Source organism: Neovison vison, chromosome 7 (assembly GCF_020171115.1).
Source record: "Neovison vison isolate M4711 chromosome 7, ASM_NN_V1, whole genome shotgun sequence".
Classification (NCBI taxonomy): Eukaryota; Metazoa; Chordata; class Mammalia; order Carnivora; family Mustelidae; genus Neogale; species Neogale vison.
Window position 1 is genome coordinate 7716740 of NC_058097.1, and position 15226 is coordinate 7731965.

Below are 15226 nucleotides of genomic sequence, written 5' to 3' on the forward strand. Positions count from 1 at the left end.
GCATTAAACCCCTTTGTGTGACTCTAAGTCATTTATACCATGTCCATGTCCCTATCAGATCATCCCACAATCCACTGGTGCAAAGCCCATCCTTTGGGAAGTGTGGCTTTATGGGCTAGGTGGGTGATCTGTATGCCATGGGCCAAAACTAGCCCATCACCTGCTTTGTTAATTAATTTGGGGAGAACATAGCCACACCCATTCTTTTACATATCATGTATGGCTGCTTTTGCACCACAGACGCAGTTGCTTTGGGACAGCAGAGACCATTTAGCTCACAAAACCTAAAATATTTATGATTTGGCCCTTAACAGAAAATCTTTGCTGACCGTTGCCTAGAATTACACTTGGTACATAGTAGGCACTCGGCCTACTATGTGCTGATATTTGTTGAATGAATAAAGCCCTGGGAGACACTGCTCTCTGTCTTCCCTCTCCACCAGCACCTCCTTCTTCCTACTCCATCCTACCCATGTCTGTTTGTTTGTTTGTTTGTTTATTTTTGCATTTCTATTTTGCTCAACATGAAATGACAGCTCCATTCTTAAAACAAACACATGTCTACCGAGTAGTTGATCACTGTAAGCTGCTCCGTTTTAGGGCTCAGAGATATAAATGGGTCTCTCTGAAAGGGGATGGTGATGGATCACCATGTTCTCAGGAGTCTAAGCTATTCCCTTTCTCCTCTAGCTGTTGGCATTCACCGCACTCTCTCAGCTCCAGAGCTAAGGGATATATAATAGACACGGGAAGACCTATAAAAGTAACATCTGAAACTGCCGCAGAGCTGAGTATTGATTTATTCATTACTATAAATTTTTTGTCATTACTATGCAATTGCTCTATCTCAGGAAGAATTGATAGATGTGGTTGGAAGCTGCAACCCACTGTGCAAAACTTTTTCCCCCTTCTATAATTTCCTGTAACTCTTCTAAAGAATCATTATTCCTTATTACATAGCTCTGGCATGCCACCTATTTAGATAAATGCGTGAACAAGTGTGCAGTAAATATTCATAGTGGCCCATGTGTCAACGGTATATGTCACTAATTAGATAATTTAGTGGTTCAAATAAATAAATAAGAAAATAGAAGCACACCAAGGAAAATAGTGAAATAAAACACAGACTCCTTGTAGGAATCTAGGCAAATAGGACAGCTTTTCAGGTTATAAGATCATCTATATATGTTGGAGGCCAATCAGAAGGTCACAGTGATACTTAATGATGTGCTTGCATGTGGGAGAAGCCCAGACCCACGAGTGCCTATGTCAGTTTGGGTCTTCTTAGCAACGTACATGCTTGTTACTTAAGCAAGGCCACTCTGGATGGGTCTCAGGGGATTTGATGGCCTTTTGCCTCCTTTATCCTGCTCATTTTCTTGTGTCTTTTATTTATAATCCTGCTGCTACCAAGAGAACTGGGCTCAGGGCTTGAAAATGATAGGTTTAAGTTCTGAGTCTGACATAAAGTGGGTAAGTTACTCATTCAACTTGGTCCTCAATGTTCTTATCTGTAGAATGGAAACATTTCTAATTTGAGGTATAATGGCAATGATGGTGACAATGAAATGTAAATGAGGCAAGAGACAGAGAAGCCTTTTCCAGAGTTCCAGTGGTCCAAATGGACCTTAGAAGACATTTGTTTATTTGTTTTATTTTAAATAAATTGTCTCAAGAAAAGTGAACTATGCAGACAGAGCAACTATTTAGAGAACCAGGGTACTGAGAGCTACTATTTATTGGGTGCCTCCTTTGTATCAGGCATTGAGAGTATAGATACTTCCTATACGGTATCAACTAGAATTCACTTTGGTGAAGTAAAGGATGTTTTCCCACATTTTGCAGATGGGGAAACTGAGGTTTAGCAACACTCAGTGTAACTTGCTGAAGACGACAGATCTGGTAAGTGATGCCAGATGAAAATCTACTTTTCTCTGGTTCTATCTTCCATATCTGCTATGCTGCTGGTGATATGCTATGTTGTCTCCAGGTCTGAACTGAAAGGACTTAATTTGTTTTGAATTTTAGAAATTTAAAAAATAAAAAAGTGAGATTTCAATCTGAGTTGCCCAGATAGCTTGACTATATTGGCCAAATCCATAGTGGTCTTCCTCAACTGAGCAAGTCCGAGTTCTGTTTACATAAATGTAGTTATCCCAAACAGTCAGTTTGATTAAGGGTCTCTGTGGTGACCTTGTGAAGTGGTGTTAAGCAAAAATAATTGGATCTACTGAATCTTGAGATCTGGCTGATTAGCTCCTAATGCATGAATCTGACCTTAGCCCTTTCCAGTGGTGTGTTAGAATCTGAGGGAGATGAATTCACTTTGTCAAACAGCTAAAGCCCAGTCTTTGAGGCATGCCTAAACTAGTCATGGCCTTGTCTGGGCATATTCATTTCTCAAATGCAGATAGGATGAATCTGCATGTTTCCATTAAGCAATCATATAAAAAGTAAACTTATTCAAACCAGCTTTAGAGCCAGCCAGATTATCTGATCAAGATGCCACCTTTCTGGTTTGGGTTTATCTAGTCATAACTGAGAGTACTCATTAATTTATTTAGCAAATATTTAATTTGCACTTTTGTGTGTCCACTGCAATGGAAGACACTGAAAGCACAAGGATGGACTACATTGTTTGAATGTACCTATTCAGGGAACCCTGGCTAAGAGCTTCTGCTGCTGCAGTTTTTGAACAATACAAATGCAGAGGATTAGAGGGGTAAATGCACGGACATGTGGACAGGTGGGTAAATGAGTGACTTGATGGGTAGATGGATGAACAGAAGTGTCTTCATCATCTTAGTGCCTTTTTGAGCTTCCTTCTGACCTTCAGGAAGGCTCAGAATGACTTATTAATATCTCTATGACTAATGGTGGTACCCAAATGAATCTCTTCAGATTCCATATTAATATGCACTACTGCAAATTTTCTTTCTTTTTATTGATAACTGGAGTTCTAGGTCTTTTGTCTCTTGACTAGTTTTTGTCTCTTAGCCAGTTCTCATCTACATTTTGGTTACACTTTCTGTGTGGACTTGAATCAGAGTTTATCTCTACTTCTCTCTTTGAACCTCATTGGAAGCCTCCCAGTGACCACGTCTGTGCCCACAGAGGGGGAAGTCTACAAGGGTAGATAAATGAATAGATGCTAATCAATGGAAGATTGTGGGTAGATGGGGGAATGGATGACCATACTGTTCACATTTGTTCCTCCAATGTTATTAGCACCAGTGCCTGGCTCATAATAGGTGATTACAGATTTAGTGAATAGGTGGTTAGGTGATTGAATACGTAAGTGATTGGGTGACTGAGTGAAGAAGTGCTAAGTAATTGAGTAGGTGATGAATGGATGGGTACATCTATGCATGAATAAGTAGATAAATTACTCTATTGGTTATTGGGTAAGTGGGTCGATAAATGAAAAAAATGGTAAGTAGATGAATGATTAAAAGGGAGTATACGGGTGGATACTTGCATCAGCAGATGAATGGGTGGGTGGGTAAATGGATGAATAGATGAATGGATAGGTAGTTATATGGGTGTATAGTTGCCTGGGTAAAACTTAGAGGATTTAGGAGTGAGTGGATGATTGTGTGAATAAAAGAACGGATGGTCGGATGAATGTTTGGATTGTAGCCCTAAAGCTTGTTGGGCACTGAGAGAAGACAGGCTGATACTTAAACTCTGCCCTGATTATGGCCAAAGTAAACAATCCTCTTGGTTTAAGGGAATGATGCTGCTGGCTTTGAGAAGATTAAGGGCATGGCACACAAGGGCATGGAAAGTCTGACTGGCTGGCCAGAAGAGTGATAATGACTCGTGGTTTCCAAGCACTGTTTATAAAATAACCAAAGAAGCAATGAGTATGTTTCTTGGGTTCCTTGAGGCCACAGAGAGGAGGGACATAACCTCAGCAGATACAGCTTCATGTGAAAGACTAGTGAGCACAGAGTGCATGACTGCTGGAAGTTATAGACCCACTGTTGACCAGATGACCTTGCTATTTTCTGCTTTTCCTCTTTCTTTCTTTCCTTCCTTCCTGCCCCCCCCAACTTCCTTCCTTGTTTCTTTCTCACTACTCTGGCCTAGGCAGGGATGACCTAGGGCCAGAAGGCAGAGCCTTCTGGGAACTGACCCATGCTTTGCCTTGAAATTTGGAACTTCACCTAGGAGACCGGTTTAGACTTCTAGCTGAGCTGGCTGGCTGATTTCCCTGCTTAGGATCATTTACCTCATATGTGTTCTGATTAACTAAAAGGAGCTCTGGTGGAGAGTGAAATGATCATGGGGCTTGGATCCAAACAGACTTATTGTCTGGTGACCTTGGGAAGTTTCCTATACTTTAAAATTCTGCTTTATCTGCTAAAATAATGAGGAGAGTATATAAAATTAAGAACACTTGCTTCATTTGGTTAATGTAAGAATTAAAAGAAATAATGTGAAAGAATCATTACCTGATTGGTACGTACTAAGTGTCTTATATAACTTAATAATTCTTCTTTGTTTTGTTAATTCCTTAATCTCCCTCTCTAGCTAAGGTGCATCAGACCATATGAGGATATGGCTTAGGTATCAAATGGGCCCATTCACTTGGTCCACTGAAGACTTTAGGAAAACAGTGTAGTTATGCTTAAAACCGCATATGGTCCATCACCCCATCACTGACATATGATCACATGCACTCCCAGGTCCTTATCCAAAAGAACTGAAAGCAGGGACTCAAACAGATGCTTTTACACCAATGTTTTATAGCACCATTGTTCAGAATACCAAAAAAGGTGGAAACAACTCAAATGTCCATCAGCAGATGAATGGATAAACAAAATCTGATGTATCTATATAATGAAATATTCTTCAACATAGTAATTGTAATTGAATTCTGACACATGCTATAATATAGATGAACATTATGCTAAATGAAATGAGCCAGACACTGAAGAACAGTTACTGTATGATCCATTCATGTTGTATGACCATTCATATTCAGAGACAGAAAGTAGATTAGAGATTACCAAGGGCTTGAGAGAGGAGGATGGAGAGTTACTATTTAATGGAAACTTCTGTTTGGGCTGATGAATAAGTTTTGGAAATTGATAGTGGTGATGGCTTCACAATACAGTGAATGTACTTTATGACACCAAATTTTATACTTAATTCAATTATTAAAAATAATTAAAATGGTAAATTCTGTTACATATATTTTAAATTAAAGTAACACATGGCTATTCAGGGTCTTTTCTTGTTCCATATAAATTTTAAGATTCTTTGTTCCAGCTCTGTGAAAAACATTGATGGTATTTTGATAGGGATTGCATTGAATGTGTAGATTGCTCTGGATAGCATACAAATGTAGTGATCCGAAGGGGCACCTGCACCCCAACGTTTATAGAAGCAATGTCCACAATGTCCATGATGGAAAAAGCCCAGATGTCTATCGATAGTTGAATGGGCAAAGAAGATGTGGTATATATAGATATATAGATATATATAATTGAATATTACTGAGCCATCAAAAATGAAATCTTACTATTTGCAATGACCTGGATAGAACTAGAGGGTATTATGCTAAGTGAAATAAGTTGATCAGAGAAAGACAATGATCATATAGTCTCACTCATATGTGGAATTTAAGAAACAAAACACAGGATCATAGGGGAATGAAGGGGGAAAAATAAGATATAACCAGACAGGGAGACAAACCATAAGAGACTCTTAACTATAAGAAACAAATTGATGGTTGCTGGAGGGGGTGGGGGTGGGGGGTAGTATAGCTGCATGATGGGCATTAAGGAGGCACCTGATGGAATGAGCACTGAGTATTATATAATACTGATGAATCCCTCAACTCTATGTCTGAAACTGATAATACACTATATGCTAATTAATTGAACTTGAATAAAATAAAATTTAAAAAGATAACAAAGATTTTTTTAAAAAATATTGCCCAGAAAACACCCTCAAAAGAAGAAGAAGGAGGAGGAGAAGAAGAAGAAACAGATGAAAAAGATTTGTGCCTGTGAGCTGCAAAGATGTACCTAAACCCATGGGGTCAGACAGCCTAACTCAACCAGTTAATCTCAGCATACGGTTAAGTTATTCTATGGCAGGTTTGCTTTCCAGAATAGGAGGCAGGGGCAAACAACACTAGTTCTACTTTTTTTCCTATTACCGCCAGCCATCCTCTTATCATTCATGTGATTGGCTTCTGTGAGATAGAGAGCTAGTGTTGGCCGCCATTGTTTTTTGACTAATTTATCGTTTAAATTTCTGGAAGTGAAGGTGTGATTGGCCTAAGCTCTTAGAAGAAGGGGTTGGACTCTGGACAGACAAGAACACCAGCAACAAAGAGGAAGGTCATGTTAGACTGTTCTTACCCCTTCCCCCGTCAGTGCCCAGAAGCCTTGAAATCCATCTGACCCAGTAACCCTTACTGTTCCCTGATATTTAGACGAGGGATGTCACAGAACAAAGTAAGACTTTTCTGGCCCAAATGTAGAATGGCATACATGGAAAACCCAAGCTCTGCTGGAATCCTGTTACAATATATGAAGAGCTGGAGGCTCAATTATGGGTACTATGAGGACAAAATTTCAGACTTTGCTCTGGCTTTTGTCAGCTTAAGGCTCTTAAGGTAGTTTACACAAAGATTTGTGTGTCTGAATTTTTCCCTGGCAGGTTCTCATTATAACCTAGATAACACAAATCCCGAATATTTGTGGTTAGCAACAATAAGGAATTTTCAAGTCATCTGACATTTTCTAGCCATGTAGATCACCACCTAGGATCAATATTCAGCTCTGAGACAAAAGGAGACATGGATTGTGGGAAAGTTTTTCATGGTTTGTGTAGTGTCTGAGTTTCAACTCCTTAACACCTTCAGCTCTCTTTGTCCCTCTCTTTCTCTTTTGTTCATCTGCACACACACACACACACACACACACACACAGACCTTTTGCCCTACACAGGGTTCTTTCAGAACCACACAAAGGAAAAATGTGGGTATCTAATCACCCAACAAGAGTATCACCAGCCAGGACCGCAGAAGGGGGAAGGGACATTTAAAAGTGAGGTTTTTGCCTTCTCTTTCCTTTGCAATCTCCTGGTCATAGGTTATACCCTCTGCTTCCATGGCAAGCTGGTTTCAGATCTTCCAGAGTTGAGCAGAACAACTGTTACCACATTGGTAAACAGAAGACTGTTCACATAAAATATATAGATTTCCTTTAAGCGCTTTGCTTAAGCCTTTAGTACGTTGAATTTACATTATTATTGTTTATGTTCCCAGAAGTCAGCAGGAGGATGGCCTTGCTGCAGTTTATGTGGTTTCATGATTCACACTTGATGAGGCAGCTATCACACAGGGTGGGGATGGGGAGGAGGGGAGAGTCAGGGAAGCGCAAAGAAGATTAGAGCAAGCTCACTTGTGGGATCTATAGCCTTAACGTAATGGTACAGCCAAGGGCCTGGGGATTTCTGAGTCAGTCTTTCAGATTCCCAGACATGTTTATCAGTTTTGAGTTTCAAAACTGGCCCACCCAGAATAAAGCTGCGGCGCACCTGATGCTTCACTTTGGCTGTGTTATTCGGGAGATTCTCCTGAGATCCAAGCTCCTTCCCCAGCTGTCCGCTTGACAGTGTATGCAGCTCCTGTCTCCTGGGTCCTGAGAATGCCATGCGGTGATCTGCTCTGCCGGTCTGCTACCGGCTGCTGGCTGAGCGCTCCATCCAGATGTGTTTCCAGGCTGGAGTGCCCTGGTGGGGAAGGGGCATCTGACCTCAGTGTCAGAAGTTTCACAGTTTAAAACTTGGTAATAATCATATGGTGTGCCCATAATCTAATGGTGTGCCCAGCTCAGAGCCATATAAACTAGTTTTCCAGCCAGATTTCTAAGACAGGATGGGGCAAAATCAGGAGAATGTGTTCTCTTATGAGGCATTGAAACCGAATGGATAAAAACCTGTGTTTTGGAAATACTGGAATCTTTTTTCGTTGGTTTGCTTGAGTCTTTGTTGTTTATTTTGTTTTTGAGACCCAGGTCTGCTTCTTGTTAGCTCCATGGTTTTGGGCAAATTTCTTAACCTCTTTGTGCCTTAATTTACTCATCTGTAATTGGGAGATGCTCTACCTCATCAGCTTCTGAGAGGATTAAATAAGATAATACATGTAAAGCACTGGGCAGAGTACCTGAGATGCTGGGGATATTAGAGGAGCTTCAAGTTGCTGACATTTATGGGAGTAGCTTGAGATCCAGATGATCCAAGGATCCCACTCATATTCTGTTAGTGTATATGCCCATGAAGGGACACCTCATCCTCTGAAACACCACAGGACCATCTTTTCATCAATTCTTCTGGGATCCACATGTCCTGAACACTTAATATTTTAACTCATAAGCTTTCTTTGATAAAAAGCCAAACCAGATATGGCCACCAGACATGGATTAGTGTTTGGGGACAATGTCTTTTATCAAGTATGCTAACTTTGACAACTAGCTATCTTTTCTGAAGCCAATACACTCATCCCATTGTTTCTTTATTACTTTATCCAAAAAGTATTTATCAATAGCCTTCTACATGCCAAGCTCTTTGCTAAGTGTTGGGGATGTTATGGTGAGCAAAACACACAAAGAACTATCACAGAACATAGAATCTAGTGTGTGGGGGGCAATTACAAATAATCATAAAAATATATATGAATTATAGATTATTGTAAGTGCTATGAAGGTAAAACAAAAGGTCTTATGAGGATGTTTAGGAAGCTGCCTGTGCATCTGAAGTGAGGGTTATAGGAAGGTCCCTCTGTAAGAACAATGCTGGAGTTGAAAAATAAGAAGGAATTAACAAGGCTGAAGGGTCTGGAGGCAGATAGGGAAAAGTCATGGGATGTTCTGGTTATCTCCTGTGAGATATTGAATCACTCCCAAACTTGGTGACTTTTAACAACACTTTTGACAAAACTTGGTGACTTTTAACAACACTTTTGACAAAACTTGGTGACTTTTAACAACACATCTCCTAGTTCTGTGGTTGACTGCACTCAGGTGATTTTTGCTTGGCGTTTCGGTCAGTTGTTGACTGAGACTCCACTAGATTGGACTCCCAAGATGGCTCCCCTGTGTGACAGTCGATGCTGGCTGTGGGCTAGGAGCTCAGCCTGGTCTGCCAATGGGGCATCTGTATATGGCCTCTCTGTGGATCTTGGGTTTCTGACAGCATGGCAACCAGGATTTGAGGGGGAGAACCCCATGAGCATGCTCCAGTGGGCCAAAGTAGATCCTATAGGATCTCTTACAACCTAGCCTCAGCAATCCCAGAATATCATGTCTTTCCTATTCTAATTGTCAAGTGAGCTGCCAAAGCCAGCTCAGATTCAAGAATAAGGGAGAAACAGATTCTACTTCTCAGTGGTGGGAAGGCACACCTTCACTCCCCTGCATGGAGTGAGGAACTCATGGGCAGTCAGCTGAGAAACAAGTTACTCCATGTGGCTTTTGCTCTTGCTATTCAGCCTGGAATGATCCTCCCTGAGTCACATGACCAGCATCAATTAGATCTCAGTTCAGAATATCTCCTTGATTCAAAAGATCTTTCTCAAGGAGGGTTTCATGAACTTTGACCTTGGTATCCAGTCACTTTCTTTTCCATGACTGTATTTAATTATTTTCATAGTACTTATCACTCCAAAATTATCCCTTTATTAGATTATTTTCTTCAACCTTCCCACAGTTAGCCTTACATACCCATGAAACATAGACCTCATAAGATCATAGTCTTGGCCACCAGTGTATCCCCTAGAAAAGTGCCTCACACTTAGTGGGCATTGAAAATTACTGAGTGAAGGAAGAGTATTCTAAGTAAAAGAAATGGCACATGCAAAGATCCTGAGGCAGAAAGCATGATAATCTGAAGAAATGAACAAAGTTGTGTGTGTTGGAATGGGGGAGTGGAGGGGGCAGCTATGTGCCTGGGGGGCTCACAGCAGCATCCTGCTTGGTCACAGTCAGCCTGATTCAGTCCTGACAATGGTCACCATTCTGAAGTGTAAAAAGTATGTGTATTTTATGTTATATAAGCACTCTGATTTGAATGTGTCTTTGAAAATGACTTATTTCATGGAAAAATGGAACCCACTGAATTTGGGCTCCTTACTCTAATATCTTACTTTTTCTAAAAGTAATTGGAACCAAAACAATAAAAAGACTCACAAACAACTGAGTGATGACCACCTATGTACCAAGATGTTTGCTCTTTTCAGGTAGATAGTAGGGTCCTATTTCCCTTATTTCTTACAAACCTGGGATGTTGGTATTTTCAATCTCCCCTTTTTTATTACAATGATGATATTCAGATCTCAAAAAAATTGCCCAAGTCTCTCCAGTCTAAAACCAGTGGATGCTGGGTTCAGACATAGGTCTGCTTTACCTCAGAGCCCTGCAGAATTTTGGGTAATGGCCTAAGTTGGAAGAAGAAAGAAATCAGGGAAGACAAATGTCTAAACCAAACCCCAGAATGATATATTTTCCCTGTGGCATTGAATCAACTTGCTGAGCCCCATGATAACTGGCCGGCTCTGATTATAAGGCAACGATGTGATTCCTGCCTCAATCATGACTGAATAACCACTAGTTAGGAATCATGAAAGGGCCCAAATGAGTGCAGTGGGGGTGAGGAAAGGTCCATGGGTTGCCAGAGAAGAATACGAAGCCAGTCAGAGGTGGGGACACTTCAGTCATGCCCAAAGCAAAGCCACCAGAACATCATGTTCTTGACCAGGGCAGGGGAAGAGGGCTGTGGCTAGGGAGATTGTTGGCAATCCATTGGCTGACAGCCATGATTTTTAACCAGTTGCTCACTCTTCTAGGAGAGTTTGTGTGGAAGTCACATCAGGGGGCTCCCAGCTGGCTCTCACTTTACATCCTCTAGGGCCAGGGGCTCTCTCCCCTAAACCCGTGTCAACCGTCATCATTTCAATATTTTCCTGTGCTTGAATGGGCTTTTCACTTAGTATCTCAGTCTATGTTTTAAGCTATTTTCTTCTTTATTTTTTTCTCCATATGAGGAAAACTTACAAAAATACATTTTTATTGAGGAGATAGTATAAAAACTTACCTTAAGTTACACCATCTGTACTGTTGGACACTTTGGATTTTTGTCTGGGCAAGGGAATATCTTTCCTTGTTTTCTCCTCCTGTTCTTTGGGAACCCCTTGGAATGATAACAAAGAGAGAGAGGAAGGAAGGAAGGAAGCTTGGAAGGAAGGAAAGAAGGAAGGAAGGAAGGGAGGGAAGAAGGAAGGAAGGAAGGAAGAAAAATTTTCGAAGGGGGGAATAAACTTTCTAATAAACCTGGAAATACGAGAAACTAAGCTGCCTAATAGGTACTACAGCCAATCTTGAACAATATGTTGTTTCTCAGATGGGATATACAACAAAGGGATATACTGAAGACTTTGTATTAGACTTGGAGATCCAGTGGTTTGTTCTACTTATTTCTTACAGCGTGTGTGTGTGTGTGTGTGTGTGTGTGTGTGTGCATGCATGCACACACACTAAAGTAAAGCCAAGATTATTTCCCTGGAGAAATCATAGGTGGGTTTGGAAGAGGAGGGTGGAAGGGGAGACTCATTCTGTCAGTGCAGACTATTACTGAAATTGATGTTCTTGGCCTCCAATCAAGGTATTTACCTTGATACCCACCAGGGTAACTATAACCCCAGCCGAACCCTCACCTCCTAAACAATACCCAGAGCCTTCAACACCTATTCTTGCCTGCCCCAGATCCTTTCCTGACTCATTACCACTGCCATCTTTAGCACAAAACCTTGCTATATGAAAGGTGAATGGATCAACTGAAAATGGACTGGTGAGGAACACGAATGTCCATGCCCTTGGACCAATCCACCAACCACTGATGGGACTCCAGTGGCCGCTCTGGTTTCAGTGGAGATGTTATTAAACTCAAGCTTGGGATGAGAATTCAGGGATCTCATTTTCTGCCATTTGTTCAAAGCCAACTGTGGGTAAGATTCTATGCTACCATGCCCTTGTTATAGAAGAGAAAACTGGGACTCAGCTGTTAAGTTGTTTAAGGCCACATGGGTCTTGAGTGGAAATATGATTTCAATCAAGTTTTCTCCGACTTCAAGGATGGAGTCAGTCATTCATTTAAAATTGACCACAAAGAAGGTCCAGTTAGAGGAATGGGATACCTTTACTTATTCCTTCACCCATTCACTCTGTACTTACTTGTGGTTTGCCATGAGGAGCTCACCAGCAGGCTATCGGGCCCCAGAGCTGTAGAAATAATAGTCATAATCTCTACCCTCATGGAGCCCATGATGCACCTGCATGTGTCTACTGAAAATGCAGTCCATAGAGCAGTGTCCCTGAAGTGTCAGGCCCCACCTCAGACTCCGTGAATCCAAGTGTTCATGTGAACCTGGTCTCTGGGCCATTTGAGAAGAGACCAATAGAAAAGAAAATGGAAATTGGGAACTGGCGATCCCAGAAGTGGTCAGGCTATGTGCAAGACACCAGCACATTGAAGAAAAGTGAACAATAAACCAGAACAGGAGAGGATAAAGGGGGAGAGAAATCCGAGAAGCTGGGCTAGAGGAGGTGCACCCCTGCATTTTACTAGCTGTAAGATCTTACCTAGCCTCAGTTTCCTGTTCTGTAAAAGGGAAATAAGATTGATATCTGTCTCACAGGTTGTAGCAAAGATTAAGAGTCAATATATTTAAAGTGCACAGCCAAGTACTTGGCACAGAGCAAGTCCTATGCATACTGGCTGTCATCAGGATTATTTCTATGACATAGCTGCTGTGAGAACTAGGTGTGGGGGACACATTGTCCCCCTTGAGGAATGAGCAGTTGGTGTAAAAGACAGGACAAGTGCAAGTGCCTGGGCAGTTGAGACAGGAGGCAAACACCCAGCACTTTCTCAAATACTTCCCAAATTGTCTTTAAAAAGGAGCCAAAGAATCACTGCCTCTTAAAATCATCCATTTATTTATTCTGACTTTTTTTTTTTAGCATTAGCAGCATTACATCTAAGTAAGCAATTAATTATAGATAATACCAACAATAATAGCCAGTGTTTATTGAACATCTGTTACATGCAGGTACCACGTAAAACCTTTTACGAGCATTATCAAAACTTAACTTTCTCAAATCCTCACAGGTTTTGAGTGATTTTACCCTCCTTTCCACATATAGGGAAATTGAGTCTCTGCAGACAGGCAAGAAATACATCTGTTGACGTTAAATCCTATGTTGGAGGCATAGGCAGGAGGCAACAAGGGCATACATAGGAGAGGCCCACCAAAGGCACAGCCCCTCCCCAACTCCTCTCCATCCACAACTCAAATGTCCATTCTCCAGTGCCCAATTTTATCTTTATAGTAAGTGAAAGTCTAAAGTGCCCTCCACCAAGAGTCTTACCCCGTGATTATTCTATCACATGAGAATCTAGGTTCTGTGAAGGGGTTTTGCAGATGTAAGTAGAGTCCCAAGTCCCCATAACATAAGGAAATTATCCAGAATTATCCAGTTGGGCCTGGCCCCATCAGATAAGCCCTTACAAAGCAGAGAATATTCTTCAGCTGGTGGCAAATGGGAATTCAGAGAGATATAAAGCGGCAGGAGGAGTTGATGTGCCATTGCTGGCTTTGAAATTGGAGGAAGCCACGTGATGAGGACCGCAGAGGGGACTGGAGAAACTGATTGTGACCCCACTGACAGCTGGGAAGGAAGTTAACACCTCAGTCCTACAACAGCAAGGAGCTAGATTTTGCCTACAACCTGACTGAGTTTGGAAGCAGATTCCTTCCTAGAGCCTCATAACAGAGTCCTACCTGGATGACACTTTGACTTTGGCCTTGTGAGAACCTAGGCAGAGAGCCCTGCTAATCCCATCTGGACTTCTGACTTGTGGTGCTAATTTGTCACATGGCAATAGTAAACTAAAACAATCTCTGTGAAACCATCACAGGACCTTACACTGTCCGGGTTTTGCTGATCCACGTTTTTAGCTGTGAAAACAAAGGACATTGTTTTACTTTTCCATCAAACAAGTAAACATGCAAGTGACCAAAATATGTCTCCTGAAGGAAAGACTGGATGAGACATAGGTTTTGTCTCCTTTTGACTGTGGGGCCCTGGCATCAGACTTCCCAGGTTCAATATCCAACTTCCTCCCTTGGTAGTTGTTTTTCAATAAGCCTCTCTAGGCTTCACTGTGTTTATCCATAAAGTTGGGATAATAATGGAGCTGTAGGGAGGATTGAGTGATATAATACTCATAAGACATTGAATTCACTGGCTGGCACACAGTATCACTCAGTAAGTATTCCCGGTACACAGGATCTTCACCTGGGTAGGTTAATGAATGAATGAACTCCAACACGAAGGAGCTAAGACGTCATCACATGAACACAGCTCTCTGGTTTTGCTGCTCAGGCCACATTGTGTACTAGATCAGGTCAACACATTCCTGGCTCTGGGCACCCGATGGGTGAATCCCACCAAAGATCCTGTAATGCAGAACCACATCCTGAAGGAAATGGCTGGACAACCCAGCTGGAGACTCTGCTTGGAAACTGGGGGGACCATGGGGCTCAGCTGGGATGCTTCCGCAGGTGTCCGAAGTACCGCCAATTCCGTCATCCATATTGCTGACTCGGCGCGGGCCGCTTGCAAGGGCCTGCTGAAGAACAAGACTATCTCTTCAATCCAAGCAGTTGAGCCAGCAGCTCTAGGTAGACAAAGCCAGACTTAACAATAGCCTTGTTCCCAGCATCGGTTCATTTCAAGGCTTGCCAAGGAGCCAAATGTAGAAATCTATGAACATGATCCTATTTTAATCGAGTGCATATTACTCCTTTCTTTTAAATTTTTCCAAAGGACATATATTTTGGCCAATACATTTAGAGCCTTTTTTTTTTTTTTTTAATTCTACTGTGCTTTTTCAGGGAAATATGTCTCTTAACAGAAAATAATTCGTCACTGAAAACTGAAGACAGAAATATTCAAGATCAAATGGTACCCTGGCACACAGTGGCAACCAGATCTTTTTATTAGAGCTGGGTACAAGATGAGATCATCAGATCAGCCATGTAGGGGGAGAGAGATGGTTCCAACCACACTCAGACAGTGACTAGAGTCTCCCTTGCAAGTCCCCCCCCCCACACACACACATGTTATCTATTATTTGCAGAGCTCTG